Source organism: Sorex araneus, chromosome 5, assembly GCF_027595985.1.
Source record: "Sorex araneus isolate mSorAra2 chromosome 5, mSorAra2.pri, whole genome shotgun sequence".
NCBI lineage: Eukaryota > Metazoa > Chordata > Mammalia > Eulipotyphla > Soricidae > Sorex > Sorex araneus.
Window position 1 is genome coordinate 18287359 of NC_073306.1, and position 24048 is coordinate 18311406.

At 44.5% G+C, this 24048-nt stretch overlaps 1 protein-coding gene across 2 annotated transcripts in view; it reads left to right on the plus strand.

Annotated features, from left to right (window-relative positions):
- DAB1 (DAB adaptor protein 1) overlaps positions 1-24048 on the plus strand; it is a 1237060-nt gene that overhangs the window by 202520 nt on the left and 1010492 nt on the right. For both annotated transcript variants that reach the window (XM_055138597.1, XM_055138598.1), the window contains one exon: positions 20562-20691. The gene's annotated coding sequence lies outside the window, so the exon portion shown is untranslated. The remainder of the gene's footprint in view (positions 1-20561; positions 20692-24048) is intronic.

Below are 24048 nucleotides of genomic sequence, written 5' to 3' on the forward strand. Positions count from 1 at the left end.
TCAGAAGTTCCCCCAGGATGGCCTCCTCTCTTGCCACCTCATTATCGCCTGGAACAATCTGCATGGCCAGTAATGAGGGAATGTTAATGCCAGCTCTGGGGGGTGGGTAATGGCCCTGCCTGCAAGCACAGGTCACAGGTTCAGGCCTAGCTGCTGGGGCCTGAGCTGTGCGGAGCAGCTGACTGTCCCCCTGGACTGACAGTCCATTAGCCCTCACCTCTTCAGCAGGGTGGTAATGAGAAGGTGAAGGCCCCTTTTTGAGCCCCCCTGCCAGCAGATGTGCGAGGTGGGGGCGTGGTCTCCCCACTGGCAAGTGCTTCTTGCTGCTAAAATAGCTGTTCTCCAATGTAGCTATTCACAGAAGTGCAGACAAATTATTGGGGGGCATAAGGCCCCAACGTCATGTTTCTAGCATTCTCTTTCTCTGGTACGGAGAGGGGTTTGAGCCACACCTGGTTGCACACAGGGCTCACTCTTGATCTGTGCTCAGCGATCACTCCTGATGTGGCTCAGGGACCATTTTTAGTACTGGGATAGAACTGGGGCCGGCAGTGTGCAAGGCAGGTGCCTCCTCCTCCTCCTCCTCCTCCTCCTCCTCCTCCTCCTCCTCCTCCTCCTCCTCCGTCTTCATCATCTTCTTCGTCTTCGTCGTCCTCGTCTTCGTCATCTTCCTCTTCATCTTCTTAGTCTTCTTCGTCTTCATCTTCGTCTTCTTCTTCGTCCTCATCTTCATCCTCGTCTTCGTCATCGTGTTCATCATCGTCTGCGTCATCGTCTTCGTCGTCTTCTTCTTCTACTTCTTCTCCTCCTTCTTCTCCTCCTTCTTATCCTCCTCCTCCTCCTCCTCCTCCTTCTTCTCATCCTCCTCCTCCTTCTCCTCCTCCTCCTTCTTTTCCTTCTCATTCTACTCCTCCTTCTCCTTCTCCTCCTCCTCCTCTTCCTCCTTCTCCTCCTCCTCTTCCATCTTCCCTCCTCCCTCCCTTCTCTTTTCTTCTCCCTTCTCCCTTCTTCGTTTTTTGGCCACACCTGGCAATGGTAAGGACTCATTCCTGGTTCTAATGCCTCACTCCTGGAGGGGATTAGGGGACCTTATGGGGTGCCAGGAATTGAACCCAAGTCAGCTTAATGTAATGCAACTGCCATCACTGCTGTTCTATTGCTCTTATCCCAAGCTTGACAGTTTAATGCTCAGGCCTTGCTAATTGGATGCTATAGAGCTGGTGTAACCAGGATACCCTAGCAGTGCTCTGGAGCAAGAGCCATATCTAGCAGTGCTCAGGCCTCAAGGGCCACGTTTTGTGCTACTGGGAATCCAAAAGGGTGTGAGTGATACTACAGGATGAAGGGATAGCTTCAGAATAGAGGGGACTCTGAGGACAGTATGGGTTATGGAAACGAAGGGTTTATTTATTAGAGGGCTCCACTTAGAAGGGAGTTCTAAGCTATCAGGATATAAATACTCAAGCTATGAGTCTGTCAAATGACACATATGAGTGTGCTTTTTTTTAGATTTGCTGCCAGCTCTAGATTTTTTTTCTTTTTAGCTTGAAGTTTTACTGGAGGTTGAGACTATGGAGTCAGAGTGGCAGCACGGTGAGTAGAGTGCTTACCTTGCATGAGGCCAACCTGAGTTACAACCCCAACAGCATACATGGACCCCCCCCTCAAAGGTCCACCAGGATTTATCCCTGAGCACAGAGCCAGGAGTAATCCATGAGTACCGCCGCGTGTTCCCACCAACAGTATGGAATGCATGCTGTTTCTGTAGTACTTTAAGAGATCCTGTCTCTAATAGTGACTCCCTCCTGCTCAGGAGAATGGACACGCAGGCAGCAGGTGTTGCTAAGAAGATCTTCCCAAAAGGGACAGAAATTGTAATCTCTTATCTGCCTTCATAATACCAATGTGCCAGCAGTTGGGAAGAGCAAAACAACAGTTCTGCATGAATGTTTCAGCCATCCATTCCTGCTAAGATATCGATGGTGGGGACATACACTTGCACAGTACACCTTCTCCACCCTACACTCCCTTCCAGGGAGTTTGATACATGTTGCTGCCAATATCACAGACCACATCTCAGCTCTTAGCATGAAATACATCCACCCTGGGATGACATCCTTTGGTGCTCCTTGTTCCTGTTCATAATCCCACACTATAGAGAAGGAATGCTTGTTTGGAAGTGCAACCCTCACCGTAATCAAGCCTGGATCCCCTCTGTAGTATGCCACATCTTCGAGATCAATCTAAGCTGTTTTAGACTCCCTTGGTGAGGTGTATTGAATGTGGGCCATGCTACTCCTGGTTCATGGGAATAGTGTGCATATGCTACCCCCACTGGAATAGCCTTTCCCAGCTTCTCTCTCTGCTCTGCCTGCAGCTTCTTAAGGGGATAGCTCCCTGCCTCTAATCAGTGTGTGTGTGTGTGTGTGAGTGTGTGTGTGTGTGTGTGTGTGTGTGTGTGTGTCTGTGTGTGTGTTCCATATTCCACGCATGTTACCAGAGCAGAACTAACTCTGGATGTTTGGAGATGAGAGTGTACCCAGCCTTTGTGAGAGTCTGACACTCAGTAGAAGCCAGTACATAGAGAAGAGTATAGTCTTTGCCTTGTTCTACTCCATCATTTTTCTACCTACCCAGCTCCTTACACACTGAGGGGACACACTTATATGCATCAGATAAATTGGGTGAATTTTGTAAAAAAAAAAAAAAGCAAAGATTAAAGAAAGTTATTTTCAAAGCCTCTGTCTATGAAACAAGACACAGTGGTAGGACTGGCTGTAGCCCCGCCCACCCCAGCATTCCCAGGTCGGAGAGGGTTTTGGGTACGTGGAGAGAAGTCCAGTTGTGTTTGGTGAGCAGGGCGTGAAATGTGGCTGCTTCTCTCTGCACATGTTGTCTGTCTTATCCCCTTCACTTTGCTCCTCACTCCACAGTCTCCTGGGCCAGGGCTCCACAGGAGAGTAGCACAGCCTGTTTCTCGGCAGCGCTGTCCTGGCATGGAGATTGAGTGAGTAGAAGGAGCCTGGGCAAATAAATATTTTTAATTTCTCGTGTATCAGTTCCACAAAAATCTAGTCGTGTGGGCATTTCTGCTGCCTCTGCTGGCAGAGTGCCTGGTTCTTCACCCAGGGTCCCAGCTTCCTGTCAGCTCATCACTCTCTCCCTGTCTCCGTGAGAGGCTCATTGACCAGAGAAATTCTTCCTCACACTGCCTCAACTCCGCTGTCTAGAGCACACGGGACCAGCACCATCTCGGCACTCTAGAGGATCTTAGGGCCTTCTCTCAGGTCGCTGACGCCTCCCATGTGTGCTGTGCGGGACAGTGCTGACATGTATACACTCTGCAGTCTACCCATCTGGGCTGGACTCCACACTGCACACTGACACTAGCCTGGGACAGTTGCCTTACTCCTCCATGTGTCTGGGGGCATAGAAGTGATGGGGGGGGGCGATTATAGTAGCAAAGCTGTCAGGGACACATGTGATATACACAGAGATGTTATACCACGGAGCACTCTGCCTGATGCATAATAAATTCTATATGTTAAACTCTTACTAGGCTTTCTGTGAGCATATGCTGAAGGCTCGCTAGGTGCCAAGTGTTTTTCTGGAGGCTCTGTAGAGAGACAGCGGAAAAGATGTGTCTGAGAGTCTGTCCTCCACCGTTTCAGCCTATAAGAAGGAGACATCGTATGCAAATCTCTATGGTCAAGATGAATGGCTGCTAGAGGCAGGCTAGCACAGTTTGTACGCATTCACAGAGCATCCACCCTGCATTACTGGCGAGGCCACAGATGGCCTCACTGAGCTCAGGTGACCACGAGTCCAGCGGAAGTAGTGCTAGGAGAGAATATTCCAGAGAGGCAGGAATGTTTATGCGGAGATTATATAAATAATAGAGTCATAGGTTACAGTAATTGTTGTCCATCCTATGTGGGCAATTGGTGAGTATGTTAGGATTTGTCTGGGGATCACAGTGTTTGATGAAGTCATTAAGCTTTTGCTTACGAGAGCCCAGTGTGACCTGAATAAAACTGTCTAATCCATGTAACGAAGCAGGAACAAGCCAGGAGAAAGCAGCAGTAGAGGAAGAGTCAGAGTCCTTACATCCAAGGATACAGTTCTGTCTAGTTGTGGGAGTCCACACAAGCAAGAGGATTGAGACAGATACTTTTTGTGGCCCTTTGAGCCAGGATGTTTCTAAGGGGGGAAAAAATGAATAAACTGAGTTTTTAATCTTTGCAAATAAAATGATGCTCATGAGTTCATTCCATTTGGACACGGGGTATAGTTTGTTTCTTTTTTCTCATTCTGGAATTCTTCGGATCCAGTTTTTTTCATTCAAAGGAAATTCATTTAGCCTGAAGGTTGTGTAGCAATTACCTAGCTTTATAAGGTCAACATAAAAGTTGGGAGTCATTTTATCTTCATCTGCACTGGTAGAAATTACAGAATCTAGCTGCTTTAATGAGAAAAAGCACCAGGAAGGGAAAAGTGAAAATAGAAGTGTCAGCACCATCAGAGATTTCTGCTGCATCCGGATGCTGAGAGATGAGGCCGGGTTGGGCTGTGAAGTCCTTTGACAACCCGGTCTCTATCCCTGAACAAGTTGCCAGCCTTCAAGAGGAACAGACATGAAACATAACATCCTTCCACCCTTATTAAGATTTAATCCTGCTTTCAACATGACTGCAATGTTATTAAATTAGATTCTCCCCCCCTTCCTTAAAAAGGGATTTAACTTTTGCTTTCTTGACATCATAATCAACATGGAACAGATGCAAAGGGGAAATTGTGTGACCATTGGTAATATGGATCTATACTTAACATGTAGCATGTGAAGTTATTAAAATGGAAATTAATTCTCTTTATTACTATCGTACCCTATCAATTAATTTGGTTGGAGGTGCTTATGAATATGCAATCGTGTCCCGGTTGCCCGCCCCTTGTTCTGTGTGCATGGAAAGCACTGGAAAAAGCAATAGACCCTATTTGAGATTCCTTTGCTGGTTGTGCTAGTGTTGTCCTTCTTTGCTCCCTAATAATATCAGCAATGGCAAGAACGAATGTGTTTTTCCCCTCCATTCTCTTTGCATGCCAAGCACTGGAATTTTTGCATTCATTGCTTTATTCAATCTTCCAATACATTTTTTTAGGTTTTGCCTCTTTTTATTTTTTTAATCAAATCACTGTAAATTGCAAAGATATTTGTGCTTGAGTTTCAGGCACAGTGTTCCAATACATTTTAAAAATGTGTTCTTTCATTATTCTTTCTATGAGGAAGAAGAAGATGAAGCATAAAGGGTGTCAAGGAACCTCCAGGTCTCAGAGACATTTTTCACTTCAAAATCTGAGCTTTTGCCTAGTGGGTTCTACGGACTCCTTTGGGTTCCAGAAACAGGAAGGATATGTGGATTTGGGATAAATTAGAGGCATCTGGGTTGGGAAGACAGGGGGGCTACTTGTTTTAAAGGTTTAAAGGGTCAATTTTATATTATTTTATAGGCATGGCTCGTCCACATGTTCGGACGAGCCTCATGCATGAAGGTACTGGCAGAGGAACCCAGGTTTGTGGGACCCGGGGCTGAGACCGCCAAGCCTGCTTGGATCAGGGCTGGGCCTATTCTGCCCAGATTTCCCATTTCCCAGTAGCTAGGTGGTCACACCCAGGGACTGCCCCAGAACCGTGTAATTCCACCAATGGCCAACATCCAGAGACTTAAAACCAAGCTTCCGGAAGAATATATCCTACTTCTTATAGCCTACTTCTCCCTCTGGGAGAACCTGGCAAACTACTGAGAGTTTCCTGCCCACATGGGAGAGCCTCACAAACTCCCCATGGTGTATTCATACGCCCAAACCAGTAACAATGCTGGGTTTCATTACCCTGACCCTGAAAGAGCCTCCAATGTGGCATTGTTGGGAAGGACGAGTAAAGAGAGGCTTCTAAAATCTCAGGGCGAGGACAAATGAAGACGTTACTGAGACTGCTTGAGAAATTTGATGATCAACTGGATAATGATGATGATAGGCATGGCAAAGCCCCTGTCAGAAGGTGACTTCTAATAAGAGTTGGTGACTCACAGTCCTGAGAGGAGTACCATACCCCACTCTGGTGCCATCCTGGAAGCTGCGGGCTTGGACAGGCGTCAGACAGTGAGGAGAAAAGCCAGGACAGGCTCCTTTCTTGTACTTTTTGTGGGAAGTCATGAGAGGCAAAGAGTCAGAAGTTGAAGTTTGCATTGCTTTAGATTCTCAATCATATGCTTAGTGCCAGTTTCTGTCCCTGAACAATTCCAGTGCGAGGGGATAGTGGCATGTGACCAGGATGAGGGGGTTTGCAATTGAACATCTCCTCCTAGGGCAATGGTTTATTATCTCTAGGAATTAGCTAACCCTGAATTGTGTTGAGTGGGGATGGGGATGGGGTGGGGTTGGGGGTTAAGAATTAGAGATACTGAATCGAAACTCCCGAGTCCCCTTTGTTCCGGCGATCGCATCCACAGTGCATTTGAACTCTGTTCCCACACTGAGTGTCAAGCAGGATGTATCCCATCATTTTAGACGAGACTTCCTCCTTGGTGCTGGGTACTCATCACATTGTCCTTACACACGATGCAGATCCTCCGGTGTGATTTGCACTCCCAAAATGGAAGGACCCTAGGTCATGCCTTGTTGGTGAACTCTATCACCATCAAGTTAAGTCGCTCTTCAAGTGCAATTTGCAGCCTGTGCTTTGGGTGAGAGGAAGCTGCTAATCTCAGCTAGGGGAAAAGTCTGGGGAGGGTGGCTGAGTGATTGGCACCCCCTGGTTTCTAATGACCTCCATTTTTCTTTTTCTTTTGAAACAAGAATATGTACATCAGTTGAACCCAAACAGCACTATAGGGAACCAAATGCAGGCTTCTGTGCCAGTACTTGGGTTTTTGATGATCACACTTCGTGTGTATTACCTGTTTAATCTCCAATCTAAAGCCTAGGTCTCATCCATCCCACATCCAATCCATTAGCATCCTCCCCATGTCCATCTTCAAAGTATATTTTGGAATATACCATTCCTGATTGCCTTCTCCCAAGCCTAGGAAGCCATAGTCAATTGTCTCCTACACTTTACAACAACCTTTATGTGAGAGTCATACTTCTGCTTCTTTACCCATTCCAACCTATTTTCTATGTCTGGACCTATGTCTATTATTCGTAAAAAATAAAGGTTAGCAAGTCAGTTTTCTGCCAAAAGCTTTAAAGAAAATGGTGTATTACTTAAAGGAGGCTAACTGCTATAGCAAAGGTATCTGAAAATAAATAACATCGTGTTCATGATCTCATTCAGAAAATGACTCAAATAACTAGCTCTACTCTGAGAAGTTATTCAGGCCGTTTGCACGTGGTTTCAGAGATATCCCCCTCAGGACTCAGATGACACTCATTTCAGAAGTTCTTCAGAGATGGGAAGCTGGTTTAGAAGGGTAGCCTGGAAAGAGAAGGTGAAGGAAACTAGAGCAGGATGTAAGCTCACATGAAACCGGGTGCACGCACAGTGTCCTACTGGGAGAAGGGGCTGGTGCTTTCATGTCTGTGCCTCTTCCATGGCTGGCTGCAGCCTAGGGTGACACCTCCTCTGTATAATCCCTGGGCGGCTAGGGAAGGCCCTGATGGCTCTTCCTCTCGCCCTCCCCCCCCCCCCCGCCCCGGGTTCAGGATCTTGGGCCGCTCGCCCAGCCAGGTCAGCTCGGGCCATGGGTGGATAGAGGAGAAATGAGGGTCAAGCCAGTTGATTGATCAGTTGCTGTTTATTCCATTCCCCCCACGTATCTGTTCCAGTCTCTCTGAGTGCCCCATTCTAGTCTCACACTACCCCTCATTCCCGTCTCCTCCTGTCTCTCCTGCTCATCTCTCTATGTTCCATCTTGCAGCCCTGTCTCTCTTGTCTCCACGCACCTGCTCCTCATTCTTCCCTTACATTCTTCTCCCTCTGTCCCCTTGCTAGTCTCTCCGTGCTCCATCTTGCTGCCCTGTTCTCTCTCTCATGTCTCTCCAACTCTCTCATGTCTCCAACTCCCTGGCATTGGGAGTAGATGCTACACCCAGTCCAATAGCAAAATCAACATAAGAAAGCCCTTACTGATCACTAAGAAAATGATGGCTGGAGGAACCAGTTGGGATGGGAGATGCATGCCAAAAGCAGATATAAGAGACAAACATGATGACCTCTCAGTGTCTGTGTTGCAAGCCATAATGCCCAAAAGTAGAGAGAGAGTATGGGGAATATTGTCTGCCATAGAGGCAGGGGGAGGGTGGGAAAGGGGTGGGTATACCAGGGATATTGGTGGTGGGGAATGTGCACTGGTGGAGGGATGGGTGTTTGATCATGCTGTGATTGTAACCAAAACATGAAAGCTTGTAACTATCTCACAGTGATTCAATAAAATAAAAAATAAATAAATAAAAGAAAGCCCTTCCTGACTGTCCATTTTGCTCAAGGGCAGAAACACCACCTATGGGTGTTTCTTCTCTCCTTAGTCTAATAACTTAATTAAAATCTTAATTAACATCTTAATTAAGCTTCTTAATATTAGTTATTTCGTAAGGACACAGTAAGAAATACATTGAGCTATAGGGTGGCTCTTCTGGGAACACCTCATCACAGACTCAGACTACAGTGCTCAGGCCAGATTAATCTTTCCTAACCCTAGCAGAGTCTGAATCTAATTACTATTTTTTGGATCATGACAGAATTTGTCCATAACCATGCTCTTAACTTATAGTTAAGTATTATGGCACTTTGGCCAGGATCATTTCGATGCCAGGGTAGCACATAGCTCACAGCTTGCCGTGGGTCCATCCAGTCCCTCATCGGGACCCTGCTTTTGGTGTGCTAGGAAGGGCAACTGACACTTAAACTGAGAGAACAGATGTCCAGGAGGAAAATATCATTCAGAGTCAATTAACTCCCAAGTTACAAATGCATGGCATTAACTGTCTTCTTGTGTCCATACAAAAAGGACATTAACTATACAAAAGACTTAAGGGGAAGAGAAAAACAATATTTACAAGTCAACAGAGCACAAAGAAAGAAGTTAGAAGTAAACACAGAGGAATGGGAGCACTGCGATGGGAGTAACCCAATAAATTAAGCTCCCTGGGACAAGGCAGAAAGCAATGTTATCCTACACTTCTCCAGTCCTCTGGCAGTCTATGTGTGGCAGCCAGGAGGGGTCTGGCACTGGGGCTTGGGGGCGCAGGTGCTGTCTGCTAAGCAGGAGACATAGTGGAATGTGAGAAAGAAGAAAACTGCCAAAGGGTTCAAGAGAATATGTGGGAGCACTTCCAGCCTCTGCTCCACCAAGGCACTCACGAACTTTATCCTAGTTGACAATAGTGCCAGAGGAGTGTAAAAATGGGGGACTGCTTAGGGCAGCCACATGACCAGGGAAACAGTGGTACATGGGTCTGCATACAGTGTCTCTTAATAGATAACAAAAGCCAATCTCCTTCCTGGACCTGCATACCTCTACCTTTTGCCCTCCCTCCAGCCCTCACCCAATCCCCACCTTCTGCTTCTCTCCGAGTCCAGATATGTCTGTCCCTGCTAGCCTGTGCAACAAAACACTCTTTTTATTGTTTATTTGTTTGGGGTGCCACACCTGTTAGTGCTCAGATACTACTCCTGGTTCTGTTCTCAGGAGTCACACCCGGCAGTGCTGAGGGACCCTGTGGTGCTGGGGATCAAACCCGGGGCTCCTGCAAACAGAGCATGTGTGGGGCCCATGCATCATTCTGTCATCAGGGCTTCATTACCTGCTACTGGGGGACTTGGCAGCTGACAACTTCCTGCCAGTTCTTGCAGGACATACTCCTGCTAGAAGCTTTTCTTCTCCTACTTCTGTGGCACAAGATCTCCAAAGGTGGCTCAGGAACCTCGAAAGGCCTTTCTCTCTCTGCCTCCTGGTAGCCCTGCCCCAAAGGATGCTTGCTCATGCTTCTGAGTCATCGGGATCTGCATTTCTGTCCTCTCACTACCTGTGTGGCCCCCTCCCCTCCCCCCACCACAGCAGAGCAAGCAGATTTATCTTGACATCTTATGGCTCAGAAAATGAAAACTAAATTAATAAATTCCAGCTTGCTGCTTCAGAATTTTCTGGCACATTCTATATAGGTCTGAGCAGGACATGAATCTGAGTGGCAGGCCCACTCTACCCATTGGTGGAAGGAGTGTAACACAAGATGAAAAGGCCCTTTGGTTAACGGTCCAGATTGCAGCCTTGATGATGGGCGGTTTGATTTTCATTGTTCCTTAGTTCCTAGGGGAGAGAGGACATACACCAAATCAGCTAGGCAAAAAGCCCTGTAGACCAGGAAGGCTCCCATCCGCCAGAGAGAATGATGGTATTTGATTTATTTGGAATAGGAAGAGTTCATTTCTGGGCTAAAGTCTACCCTCCACTATGATCTAGAAACATGCAATAGTTTTCCCTGTTTCTTTCCTTCAAATATGCCAGTTCTAACTGTAGGATTACTCAGTCCAACTCCAGAACATGTCCCTGATATTTAAGTTGCAGGGATTCCTATATTGGTTGTTATCGCAGAGCTATTTATTCAATCCCAAGCCTGGTGACTAAAAGCAGCAATGTTTATTACCTCGCTGTGATATTTGCTGGGATGGTCATCAGCCCAGGATTGGACTGGGGCAGGATTCTGTTGTCAAGCTCACTCATGGAAACATTCAATTACTATCAGGTGAGGGGGCTAAGGGCTCAGGTCTTCTGGCTGTTGGCTAGAAATTGCTCTCAAGTCCTTGTCCTGAGGTCTCTCTGTAGGGCAACGTACCATTATGGTATCTGACTTCAGCCAAGGGAGAAAGCAAGAGAGGCTGTGAGTGACTTTCAGAAATACCAGCGTCTCACGCTCTCATAACCATCCATGAAGTAATGTGCTATCACCTTGGCTGAGTCTTGTTTAGTAGAAAGTAAATCCCTGGGACCCAGGCTACACTTTCGGGTAGGGAATATGCAGGAACATGATCCCCAGCAAACAGCAATGCCAGCCGGCATTGTGCAATTCCACTTCTTACAGCTCCTTGAATTTCACTCTGTCTCTGATCATCACATCCTTCTTTTGAGTTATAATGAGGGGGGCCCAATTGTCCCAGCTTGCCTGGACAAGGCCCAGGGTAGGTGACTCAGAAAGGTCACTGTGAGTTGAGGATAATGTCTTGACTATAAAAATGTCACTGGAAGTTTGCTCCATTTCCGTTTGCTAGAAATGGTCTGGTGAGAAAATTTAACTTTGTGTCACTTTTAATTCATTTATTCTGCCAATATTTATAGAGTGCTTTCTAGATGTCGGTGGTGCAGAGTGAATAAGAACACTGTCCCTGTCCTTGAAGAAGTCAGCTGAGAGGTGGACACTCGCAGTCCTGTGTCTGAAACGAAATTTTATAAGAGAATCCTCAGGGACTGTGCAAGCAGGACTGGAGACTTGAGACAGTGGTGCAAGAGGAAAGCGAGTGAGCTGGATACACATGTATTCCATCAGTCCCTAACCCCAAACAAAAGGTGTATTTGAATCACCTCTTGCCAGAGAGGATTATTTACACAGGGAGGCTGAAAGGAAGAAGGTGGGTATGTGGTGTCACCCTGAGTCCCTGGGACAAGAGAAGACTCCAATTCCAGCCTCTAGAAAGTGGGAGTCCTATGGTGGACCTTTCTGGAAAGGAGAAAACCTTCTAGAAAGGAGACAACATTCTAGAGCAAACTTGTACAACCCTGCAGCAAAAATACAAAGGATTTAATCTTTGATCTCACTCCATTCCCAGCTCATCCCCATGCTTGAAACCAGCAGACTTGGGGTCCTGCCCTGTGACCTAGACATCTGGGGGCATAGGGCAGAGGGGAAAGGTCAGATAGAAGCTCTCTGGCTCAGAGGTGTTAATCACGGCACAGCAGGGAGAGCTCTGTCCAACAGGGCCCTGAGCCACGAGGGAGTTCATAGCCTTTCCCTATATCCCCGCTACTTCCTGTTCCTCCGACATCCCAACTATAGGTTGTGTGGGTCCCTTGGTGTGTCTCATAGTCTCCGTCAGAGTGAGCCTGGGGTGAGGGTACCCAGCACTCTGAGATGAACGGGCACCTGTGCAGGGCGGGCTCTGCCGTTGGGCCTCACTTTGATAAGTTCCCACCATGCATGGCCCTGACCTGGATACAGCAGGTAAGAAAATTAATGAAGACCAATAACTGTTGAACACAGAAAGAGTTCAGGATCTTTCTTTGGTGATGTTGGGTTTGTGTGTGTGTGTGTGTGTGTGTGTGTGTGTGACCAGAAATAGGCCCTGAGAGTCTAACCTTTGTACACCACTGAGCCTGTGGTCCCAGGGGCTTCGTTCTACCTCATGAAGCTTAAAATTGCCCTTTCCACAAAAGGGTGAGGACTTGACTGTCAGGTGAATCGAGAGGGAGATGAAGTGCTGCGGTGACGGTGCTCTGACAGCTGTGGCCAGAAAGCGAGGGAAATCTGATAGGAAAGAAAGAGAAGCAACAGGGGCCTCTCTGCGGCTCCCTCTCCTTGGGTCCCTTGCCTCTGGCCCTGTGACCTGACTGGCCGGTCCCTGCCCTTGCCACAGTCATTTGGTCTCTTGATTGTTGTCAGAGGCATACGGGAAGTGAAGAGAAGGGAGGGGACAGCCTCTGAAGGGGAGTCTAATGCTTCCCTCTCTACCCACCTTTGTCACCCAAGGGAAGTGCCTTGGGAAGTTTAGGAGTGATGAACGTCTGTGATGGACACCTCACATCTTTTTTTTTTTTTTTTGGTGGGGTGGAATGCAAGTGAAATTTTTTTTAATTAAAAAAATTTTTAATTAATTAATTTTTTTAATTAGTGAGTCACCATGAGGGTACAGTTACAGATTTACACATTTTCATGCTTGTGTTTCCCTCATACAATGTTCGAGAACCCATCCCTCCACCAGTGTCCATTCTCCAGACACCTCACATCTTACCACTTCCACAAGGTGGTCATCAAATCGCACCTGAGTTCCACTTGTTATGGAAAATGGTCCCTGCCACCTGATTGATTGCTCCAGGAACCAGGAAAGCCGGGCGCGAGAAAGGAATTGGTCTTGGTAGGAAAGGAAAGCCAACCCTTTCACTCGGGTTTTTCCAGAAACGTCTTCCTTTGCAGAAAAGAACTTTAGAAAGAGAATAAAAGTGAAGTAAAATAGTTTCACTTAGAAATTATGAGGAAGGGCTGTGAGAGAGAACGCGCGCGCGCGCGCGCGCGCGCGCGCGAGAGAGAGAGAGAGAGAGAGAGAGAGAGAGAGAGAGAGAGAGAGAGAGAGAGAGAGAGAGAGAGAGAGAGAGACTTCTAGAATGCAGGCTTCTGGGGGAGAGTATACGTCTCCGGTGTAGATGTAAAGAACACGCCCACGTGGGTAAAAGCCCTGCTTGCCTTTACAGAGTTGTAATAGTTTTGCTCCCCAGCTGCCTCAGTGTGGAACTTTTCACAGATGTAATAGTCCCTTGCTAAGGCATTGTCAAACAAAGAGGTGCATTTGGACCTCTTGTTGGGCTCTCTTCATTTCTTTATCACAGCCCTTTGTTGCTGCTGGAGCTTCCCTCCTGGAGGAGGTGAGTCCGGCTTTCTATGGGCTGATGCTGACACCTGTTCAAATCTTGTCAGACTCAGTTTCTGTGTCCACAAAGTGGGTCTAACCACAATGCTTTTTGGTTACTGACAGAGTGACTTGAAACCTCATCATCACTTCTCAAGAAATCATTGTCAGTCCCCCCCCCACGTCCTGCCTATGCCCCACACCCAGCTCTAATTCTACCCTTGAGGGGGGGTGACCACCTTTCATCAGGCCACTGAAAGACTTGCTCTGCCCTCCACATGGGGCAGGAGGGGTGCAGGGTGAGGGAGGGCTGGAAGGGGCCTTCATTAAATCCCACCACCACCCCTGCTCCCTCCACCTGTGGAGAGCTCCCTGAATCTCTCTGCCCAAGCTTTCTGATTAGCAACACAGGAGGCAACTCCTAGCTCATGTGAGGATTCAATGAGATGAATTATGTAGAAAATACTGAATTTCAATATGAGTTATTAGTGCAACAGTTGCTGTTAGGAGGGACTAGGAGTACGCATGATACTTTGGGGCACCTCACCACCTCACATGCCAGGCATTGTGCTTGAACATTTAACATCAAGCATTCTGTTATAGCAATGAATACTAAGGGCTATTCTGTTTGCTCTCAGAGAGCATTACTCCCATTTTTATAACCAAGGACAGAGAGGCCTGTTTTAATGAGCAAGTCTACACTGCCTGTGCCTGGGGATATGAAGGAAGTCAGAATACTCTTAGCTTTAGTAGGTGCCAATGATGACCGCTCCGGGCATTTAGATGAGTGCCCCTCACATCATCATGTGCACATGTTATCACCCACCTAGCATCTTGTCAAAATGCAGATTCTGCCCAGGGATATGGCCCAGTGGTAGAGCACATGCCTTGCATGCATGAGTCCTGCCTCCAGTCCCCAGCGCCTCCCTACAAAAATTATATGAACAGCAGATTCTAACTCTTGTCTCTGGGGTTTTAGATTTTGAGGAAAGTCTGTGTGCCTTGATGGAATAGAGAAGGGATCACTAAGAAAATTATGGCTGGAGGAACCAGTTGGGATGGGAGATGCGTGCTGAAAGTAGACGATGGACCAAACATGATGACCTCTCAGTGTCTGTGCTGCAAGCCATAATGCCCCAAAGTAGAGAGAGAGTATGGGGAATATTGTCTGCCATGGAGGCAGGGGGAGGGTGGGAAAGGGGGGTATACCAGGGATATTGGTGGTGGGGAATGTGCACTGATGGAGGGATGGGTGTTTGATCATTGTGAGATTGTAACCCAAACATGAAACCTTGTAACTATCTCACGGTGATTCAAAAAAAATTTTAAAAGCAAAAAAGAAAGTCTGTGTGCCTCACCCTCTCTCCAAATTTCTTCTTCATAGAGAATACTTTGAGTAGCAGAGTTTAGACAGGTAGCAACACACACACACAGAGTGCTGTTCATGTTTTTAATCCATTCTTGCAGCCATGATAAATTTCAACAAAGTACAGTAGTAAAAGTACTCTATGAAATAGGCAATGGAAGGAAAACCTTGAGTTCCTATTTGACTGAGAAGTGGCTACAAAGGCCAGACTTTTGCTCCAGGATCTAAACCTTCCCTTGTTTGGGCTGAGCAGGATATTGTTTTTCTGCCCTGTGGTTGCATCCCATTATGAGCTTTGATCAAAGCAAACCTTTTCCTCTGAGGCTTAGGGCACATGTTAATGGTGTTGTTATTCGCATGTATCTGCATATATTTGCAAAGCAATTCAGCACCTTCAGAGGGGGAGGAGGGGGAGGGACTACGAATTGAGTTTAGGGTTTAGGCAACTGTGTGGAGTTTGGTCTTTGGCTTCTCCACATTTTAGGAAATCCAGTGGCAGGAGCTAGAACAATCTTGGTGATTGGAAAAATGAAGAGCTGAATTTATAGCCACATCACAGGGTAGGTTCACAGGGCCACGAGCAGGCGAGTCAGTCCTAGAGGGCTTTGCCCCTCTTCAGGGTCCACCTTCCCCTTCCTTTACAAGGTAGTCTTGCTGCTCTTTAGAAAGGGTTTCTCTGAACTCCTTACCCTTCTTCATAATACCTTTCCATCATTCTCCTTGAACTATGGGAAACAGCTAATCTTGCTTTAAAAAAAATTTATTAAAATAATATTGAAATTTAAGAGTGTGAATGTTGATTTGCTTTAGGGGTACAATATTCCCTCATCACTAAAGGACCCCAAAGCCCCCACCATAGTCTATTACTCCTTGGTGACCTCAGTTCTGTAATCAGTGATTAAAGATTGTTTTCAATGTCTGCCTTCCTTCCTTCCTTCCTTCCTTCCTTCCTTCCTTCCTTCCTTCCTTCCTTCCTTCCTTCCTTCCTTCCTTCCTTCCTTCCTTCCTTCCTTCCTTCCTTCCTTCCTTCCTTCCTTTCTCCCTCCCTTCCTCTCCCTCCCTCTCTGCCTCCCTCCCTCCCCGCCTACCTGCCTTCCTTCCTGCCTTTCTTTCCTCCCTTCTCTTCCCTCCCTCCCTCCCTCCCTCCCTCCCTCCCTCCCTTCCTTCTTTCCTTCCTTCCTTCCTTCCTTCCTTCCTTCCTTCCTTCCTTCCTTCCTTCCTTCCTTCCTTCCTTCCTTCCTTCCTTCCTTCCTATCTTCCTTCCTTCCTTCCTTCCTTCCTTCCTTCCTTCCTTCCTTCCTTCCTTCCTTCCTTCCTTCCTTCCTTCCTTCCTTCCTATCTTCCTTCCTTCCTTCCTTCTTTCCTTCCTTCCTTCCTTCCTTCCTTCCTTCCTTCCTTCCTTCCTTCCTTTCCTCCTTTATTCTCTTCCTTCCTTCCTTCTCTTCCGCCTGCCCGCCCCCCTCCCTCATTCTCCCTCCCTCTCTTTCTTTCTTTCTTTCTTTCTTTCTTTCTTTCTTTCTTTCTTTCTTTCTTTCTTTCTTTCTTTCTTTCTTTCTTTCTTTCTTTCTTTCTTTCTTTCTCTCTCTCTTTCTTTCTTTCTTTCTTTCTCTTTCTTTTTTTCTTCCTTTCTTCTTTTCCTCTCCATGATGTACTCAGGGTCTATTCTTTTTTATTGAACCACCATGAAATAGACAATCACAAAGCTATTTATGATTGGGTTTCAGTCATACAGTGTTCCAACACCCATCCCTCCACTTCCACCAGTGTACATTTCCCACCACCAATGTCCCCAGTTTCCCTCTTGTCACCTCCCCTCTCACCACCATCACAAACACACACACACACACACACACACACACACACACACACACACACACACACACCATGTGACTCTATGTCAGGCACCTTTTCTCTCCCTTATGTGCATTATGGTTTGCAATACAGGGACTTAGAAGTCATTGTGTTTGTTCAGGGCATTCAGTATTTTTATCAGGAAGGTACCGCTGAAGTAGCTTTTTTTTATTACTTTTTTTAGCTGGGTGGCAGCTGTGTATGTGAGTGCTGTGGCTTTCAGAACTATAGCGAGGTGTGGGGTGGTAGCCCATCCCGACCCCCGAGCAAGCCTGGGTATATTCTTGACTCAGTGCTCAAGAATGACGTTTGGCAGTGCTGGCAGCCTTATGTGTTTCCAGATCAATCTGGGACTGCTTAAGCAGACTCACGGAAGGTAACATCCTTATCTCCTGTACTCTCTCTTGCCCTTGAGTTAGTTTCTTTAAGAATGAGATTGTCTGGAGAAAGTAAATATTAACATATAGTCAGAAGCTCTACCTAGCGGTAAGCCATAGGAAGTGACTTATTTCAGCCTTCCCTCTGGCCTCTCTCAGACTTCCATGCTCAGGCCACCAGAAAACATTTCTCGTTTCCTCTGTAACTGTATAAATCCCATCTGTAAGACATCACTTGGGTTATAGTTTCATTGGGATGCCTTGCCCTTGCTTCTCTAAGTCTATTGAAGTTGGCTACTCTTTCAAGCTCCAACTGAAATCCCACTCCCACCCAGATGCCATCTCTGAACTTCTTACCTGCAGATGCTTTTCCCCCTCTTTTCCATATTTTCTTATATAACTTATAGGTCCCTTATGTTTTATCTATAACTTTCTTATTGTGTTGTCTTCTTTATGTATTAGGATGATTGTGTGTCCTTGCCTGTCTTAAAGGCTATCCATGCCTTATCCTACATATAGTAAATGCTCAATAAAACTTCGCTGAGGGCCAAGAAAGATCAATAGACAAGGAAGATGGCCATGAACTGTGTTCTTATGGTACCTGTCTCCCAAATTTACATTCCTCTGCTGCCATATGTTGACTGAGAACCAACCCTGCAGGCCCAAGGCTCTGGCAGTAGGAGGTGAAGAGAGGAGAGCCTGGCCCTCCAGGGGTGGTTCTGGGGATCGGGCCATCTCATGTTCTTTGTTTAATTAACTTGGCTGCACTCCAACTAGTTGCTTAATAATAAATGATTTGAAAAATCTGAAAACATCTGATATTTTTACAGATCAGTGACCTGTTAGATGAACAGGCTAAATCTTGTTTAATCTGTGCTTCTGTTCATCAAAGCTGTCTTTTGGTGCTGAGTGTAACAGCAAATGGGATTGTACTTCCATTGTGCCATTTGCCTCCCCATCATCAAAACCATAATAGTATATATTTATGAGCGAAGCCTTGGAAGGGAAAGAAGTGAATAAAAACCTCTCATAAAGCCCCAAACAAGAAATCAATGATGGTTAACATTTGGCATATTTCATTCACTTTGTTTTATTTTGAGCAGTATACATACACACACAAGCATAGCTTTATTCATGCTTATTAGAGCCAGCTTTTACTTCCCTCCTTAATATTGCACTTTAAGCATTTTTCCCATATTGTGAATAATTTTTACAAATCGTAATTACCTTTAGAATTTTATTGTACTGATGTGTCATAATTTTTTAATGAATTCCCCATTACTTGTAAATGTTAAAAATTGGAACCATCTACTCTATGACCATTTTTATGTGCCAATATTTTCTCTCACTTGATCATTTTATTGACATTATGAAATAGAATTAGCAAGATAAAGGGTATGGGAATTTTAAGTCCTTTTTTCCTTTTGGAAAAAAAATAACGATTCTTTGTATCAGAGATTGTTTACTCTTTCTGTCTTATTTGGATGACTCTGGCCTCAATTATTAAATACCCTTTTGTAATTAACACAGAGCCTGTGGACTCCAGGCCCCCTCCTTCATTAAGTCCCAGCAACTAGCTTTAAGATGGTTTTTGAGACAAATCCCCTATTCATCTAAATCTGCACTGCACTTTAATGATGCTGTGGATCTTTTATGGCTCTGAGAGGTAGAATTTGTAACAGCAAACTCTAAGTGGACTTGACATCAGAAACACTTTTTTTCCCCAGTGCATCCCACCTGCATTTTGATCTCTCAACTAAAAAATATACTGTGGGTACGTCCTTCGCTCTCGGAACACTGGAAGAGCAAACCCACAGAGATTGTGCTGAATAAGCTTGAATCACTGGCTTCTCCCTGCTTGCTGGGCTAAGGGCTCCCTGGCTATGAACGGTTCAAGGTCCTGATTTTCATCTTGCGCTCTTTCCACCATGGGTGAATTCAGGGGGCTCATTAGAGCCAGCCTTACTGTTAGCTAGAGTAACTATTTTAATTGACCTGACTTTTAACACTCTTAATATTTGAATAATGCTCTACCATTTACAAAGCACTTTCAAGGGCATCAGCTATTTAATCTTCACCCTCTCTCTGTGTATGTTTTGTAGATAGAGTAATTGGGACTGAAACAGTGATAGACGTCAGGGTTAGTAATGGAAAGAACATGGGTCTCTAGAGATATATCTATCGAATTTCAAATCAACCTAGCCAGTAACTCATTGCCTGTCTCAGATTCCTTATCTGTGATGAGAATAGTGCCATTGATTCTTATTTTTGGCAGGTTCTGTATTTGTGAAATCAACAACTCACTAAAATGTATTTGTAACCCCCAAATCAACAGTTGGGGCATTTTGTGGTTCTTGACAAATAGGCACAAACCCTAAAACAACCTTTGAGTTACCTCATACACACATTCCTGGCTGCACTCAAAAGTTTTTGTATTATAAACACGTGTCCTTGGCCAGAGTTATTTTGTACCTTGGATTTTATAGTTGATCACTTTTTGTTGGTGATGTTGCTAGTCAGTAGGCCCAAGTGTAGTGCTCCCTCTTGCTCCCGAGCATGGAGCAGGAGAAGGCTGTGAGCGATGTGTTTTATAGAGAAAAGACATGTGTTAGATAAACATTGTTCGGAAGGGAGTCTAGTGCTGTTGGCTGGGAGTTCAATGTTAATGAGTCAACAGCATGTACCAAATAAGGCTTCCTCAACAGAAACTTACGCTACAAGGCAATTTATTAATCTACTGATGAAGATGTTGTAGCGGATGCTCACAAGAACCTAACCTCATGTGTCCCCTAGGAGCAACTTTGTAGAACATGACTACTTTAAATAACAATAATCAGCTGGGTCTATTGTCTGGGGTCGCAGTGTATGTTCGGGAAGAATGTAAAAGCCTAGCGTGTTCACATTCTATAGTGGGAGTCTGTGTTCTACTATATGAAGAATCAGGCTTAAGAGAACGTGGCAGCTTTATTTAAAATCACTGGACCAGAAAATGGTTAGGAGCATATAAGCCCTGTCTGTCTGCAGCAGTCCTCAAAGCATACGACCTAGTAGTGAGGAAGAATCCCACATGGAGAAATTAAATACTGCTTAGTTGCTTCTGAGTTTACTCTTCATTGAAACATTTTCTCTACACGGTTGAATTTTGGAAAGCCTATTTAACCTCCCCAAATCCACCATCTTTGTGCCAGGCCCCAGTGCTCACCACAGGCCATCTGGTATCTCTTTCTATCCCATAATGATCCCGTAAAGTAGGCATTAGGGTAATTGCTGCCATTTTAGAAACACACAGAAGTTAAATTGTTCAAAGTCACCAAACTTAGAAAAAGGGCAAAGATAACAGTTCAGTTCTTTCTGATTCCAGAGCCTTCGTTCCTCATCCTGATCTCAGAGAGTTCTTCCACCACTGGAGATTTCACAGACCAGCCAAACAGATAACCACAATAAAGCAAAACTTGCGGATGGGTGCAGAGTTTTCAACTTAATTCACCCAGGTAAGAATATTGTCAACATTATTTTATAATAAAAAATAATTTTAATATTGTAGTTTGAAGACCTTAATGTCAAATTTTCAGCACTTTTGCCTTTATGAAAACCTCCCAATGTTGTCTTTCTTTGTCTCATTTCACTCCAAACAGGACTTGTCATAAACCTATAGTACTTGTCAACTACAGCTCTGTACCTTATTCTAAGTTATTTTCCCTGAATTAGGCCTTTGCACTGTCATATCCAGCACAGTAGATTGATGAAGGGGAATCTCCAAACACTTCTGGATTCCCAAGGCAGATTTTAGCATTTGGCCTAATTCTCCTTCTAGTTCAGAGATGGACGCTGGTCTCATTGCAATAGCTGTCAGTGAGTTGCTTTGCCTGCGGGAGGTGGAGTGTGTGGAGAGGAGGCTCCTGCCTCCTCACTTCTAAGAGAAGAATGAATGCTTCATGGTGGAAAATGTGTGTTCTTGCGAAACAGAGCACATGTATACAATTCCTGTGGATCTGCCTTTCTTAAGGAAATCCATCAGGGAAAACTGGTAATTAGTGTAACACAGGGGCAGAACGTTGGCTCCCCCACCTGTGCCCTGTGAATACTTTTCCAAAATCACAGTGGTCCCGTGATATGTTAGCATGAGAATTCTCCCACCTTTCCCTTCACTGATGAATGAGGCATCTTTCATGCTGAAAGTAGATAATGGACCAAACATGATGACCTCTCAGTGTATGTGTTGCAAGCCATGATGCCCAAAAGTAGAGAGAAAGTATGGGGAATATTGTCTGCCATGGAGGCAGGGGGAGGGTGGGAAAGGGGGCGTATACTCGGATACTGGTGGTGGGGAATGTGCACTGGTGGAGGGATGGGTGTTTGATCATTGTGTGATTGTAACCCAAACATGAAAGCTTGTAACAATTTATGGTGATTCAATAAAATTTAAAAAAATAAGAATGAGGCATCTTCATTGTAGAGGCCAGTCTTACTTGTTAAAATATAGATTTAAGGAGAAGAGCTCATAACAAGATCAGTGTATTATATGATTGTTATGGTATGTTCTGGCAGCAGGCTGAGTACTCAGCATATATACTCCAGAGAACAGCCTTGTGACGTGGATCCCGCTGTTGTCCTCACTCACACGTGCAGAGATCAATACTGAGAGGTGAAGTCATTTGTGCAAACTGGGCCCAGACATGTCTCTCTCCAGTGCTCTTGTAGCCGCTTCATCCTCTCTGTGCAGATGTTCTGCTCTATCTCTTCTCTTTCTGTTTCATATCTCTGTCTTATAATAAAACACCTGAATCAACTCAGATAATCACATATGACTAGTGCCCCTGGGTTCAGAAAGCTGGGGACACACACAGGAAAGGTCGAGCTCTGCTTTCAAGAAGATGCCATTCTGTGAGAGAGACAAGCAAATGGCATCAAGAGATCTTTAAGAGAGGAGGTGTGTGAGAAGTTGTAGAAAAGTTGGAGAAGGAATTGGTTTTATAGGGTACTGCAGGTAGAGAGATAAGGACAGGAGTGATGCACCACTTCAGAAAGGTCTTCAGGGTTCTGGGTCTTAAGTGCAGCAGCATAGTTACCCAGGATGTATATTTTGGGAAGATTTAGCTGCTATTAATAAGAACTTAGATTTCACTGTATAGGCAATGGGAAGATCCTAAAGGTCTGTGGATACAGGAGAAACACAATCAGGGTTGAATTCCCAGATCAAGATAGCCTAAATTGATGGTCAAATATTATGTATTCTCTTCTAGCTCATACACATTTTATAGAAAACAAGAGATGAAATGAAAAATAATTAGGAATCTGAGAATGGGATTTCAGACAGCAGGCTAAATCCTCAATCCTTCTTTCTTTCAATCAAACCTCTTAAATGGCTAGTTTCATTGAGGTGACTAGTTAGTTGGAATATTGGAATGATCTTAGAAATCCAGATTTCAAGCTACTTCCCCCTTAAGTTTCTGATTCCCAGTTCAATTCAGAATTGGGAATCCATGTTTTATTTATTTATTTATTTATTTTTGGATTTGGGCCACACCCGGCTGTGCTCAGGAATCACTCATCCTGGGCTTGAAGGTCCATATATGGTTCTGGGGATCAAACCCTGGCTGATCACTTACAAGGCAAATGCCCTACCCATTTTACTATTGCTCTAAATCCAGGAGTCAATGTTTTTAAAGCTGGCCAGCTGAGACTGACAGCCTCTAATCTATTTAACTACTTCTGATTGATTCACTGGAAACACTTCCAACAATACAAGAAAATTCTTTTGAAAATTTCTTTATGTTGAATTTTTTAAAATAAATCAGTGGTGGGTGTGGTATTGAAATTATGTGCATGAGAAACCATTACTGACACATTTAATTAAAAAATTTAAAGATAACTAAAGCACATTACCTTTGAAGCCCTTACCATAAAAGTCATATTGCTAGAGATGTATATAAGCCAAGGATCTCCAGGGAAACACAAACAATAACCTCTGTACAGACAGGTTTTATTGATCCTGTTTAATACATTTATTATTTATATGTTTTACATTACATATTTTATATATTTTTCATATAAATACATACATTGATGTATATACATATATAAAAATTTCATTTCCATATATGTGATTTATTATATATTATATGATATTACCTGCACTATATATGTTATTTATCATAGGCATGTGCATAAAAATTTTTATGGATATGAGATTATATATAAGTGGAAAGTTATGAAATTTATTATAAGGAATTTGTTCATGTGATTATAGAGGATGGTACTTTTCATGCTCTGCAGTTATTAAACTGGAGACCAAGAAAAGCAGATTATAGTTTTGGTTAAAAAGTTGGCAGGTACTAGCCTCTGGAAGAGGACAAACTTCAGTTTCAGTCTAAGGCAGGGGAACAAATGATGTTCAATTTCAATGCAATTAGACAGAAAGAAATTTCCTCTTACTTGACCTTTTTCTTTTACTTAAAACTTCAAGTATAGAATAAGGCCTACCCACAGCTGGGAGAGTAAAATCAGCCTGAGTTTACACATTTAAATGTTAATACCAACCAGAAATATGCAGATGAAATCCAGGAAACAATATTAGACAGGCATCCACGGAATGACATTGATCAAATATTTTGGACCATCACATTGAAACATCCCATTAAGCATCATAAGATGCCAGATAGACTTCATTATAGGTAACAGGATCCCCGTAATAATACAGGTAACAGGAATAATTATCATTGGCATTATTCTAGTACCTGGCACAGTAGGTGTTTGCAAACAAATGAATAAAGGAAATATACTAGGTTAGCTGCTAATTGTTTATTAAGTGTTTTCTCTCTGATTACCTTATTTCACCCACATACAGG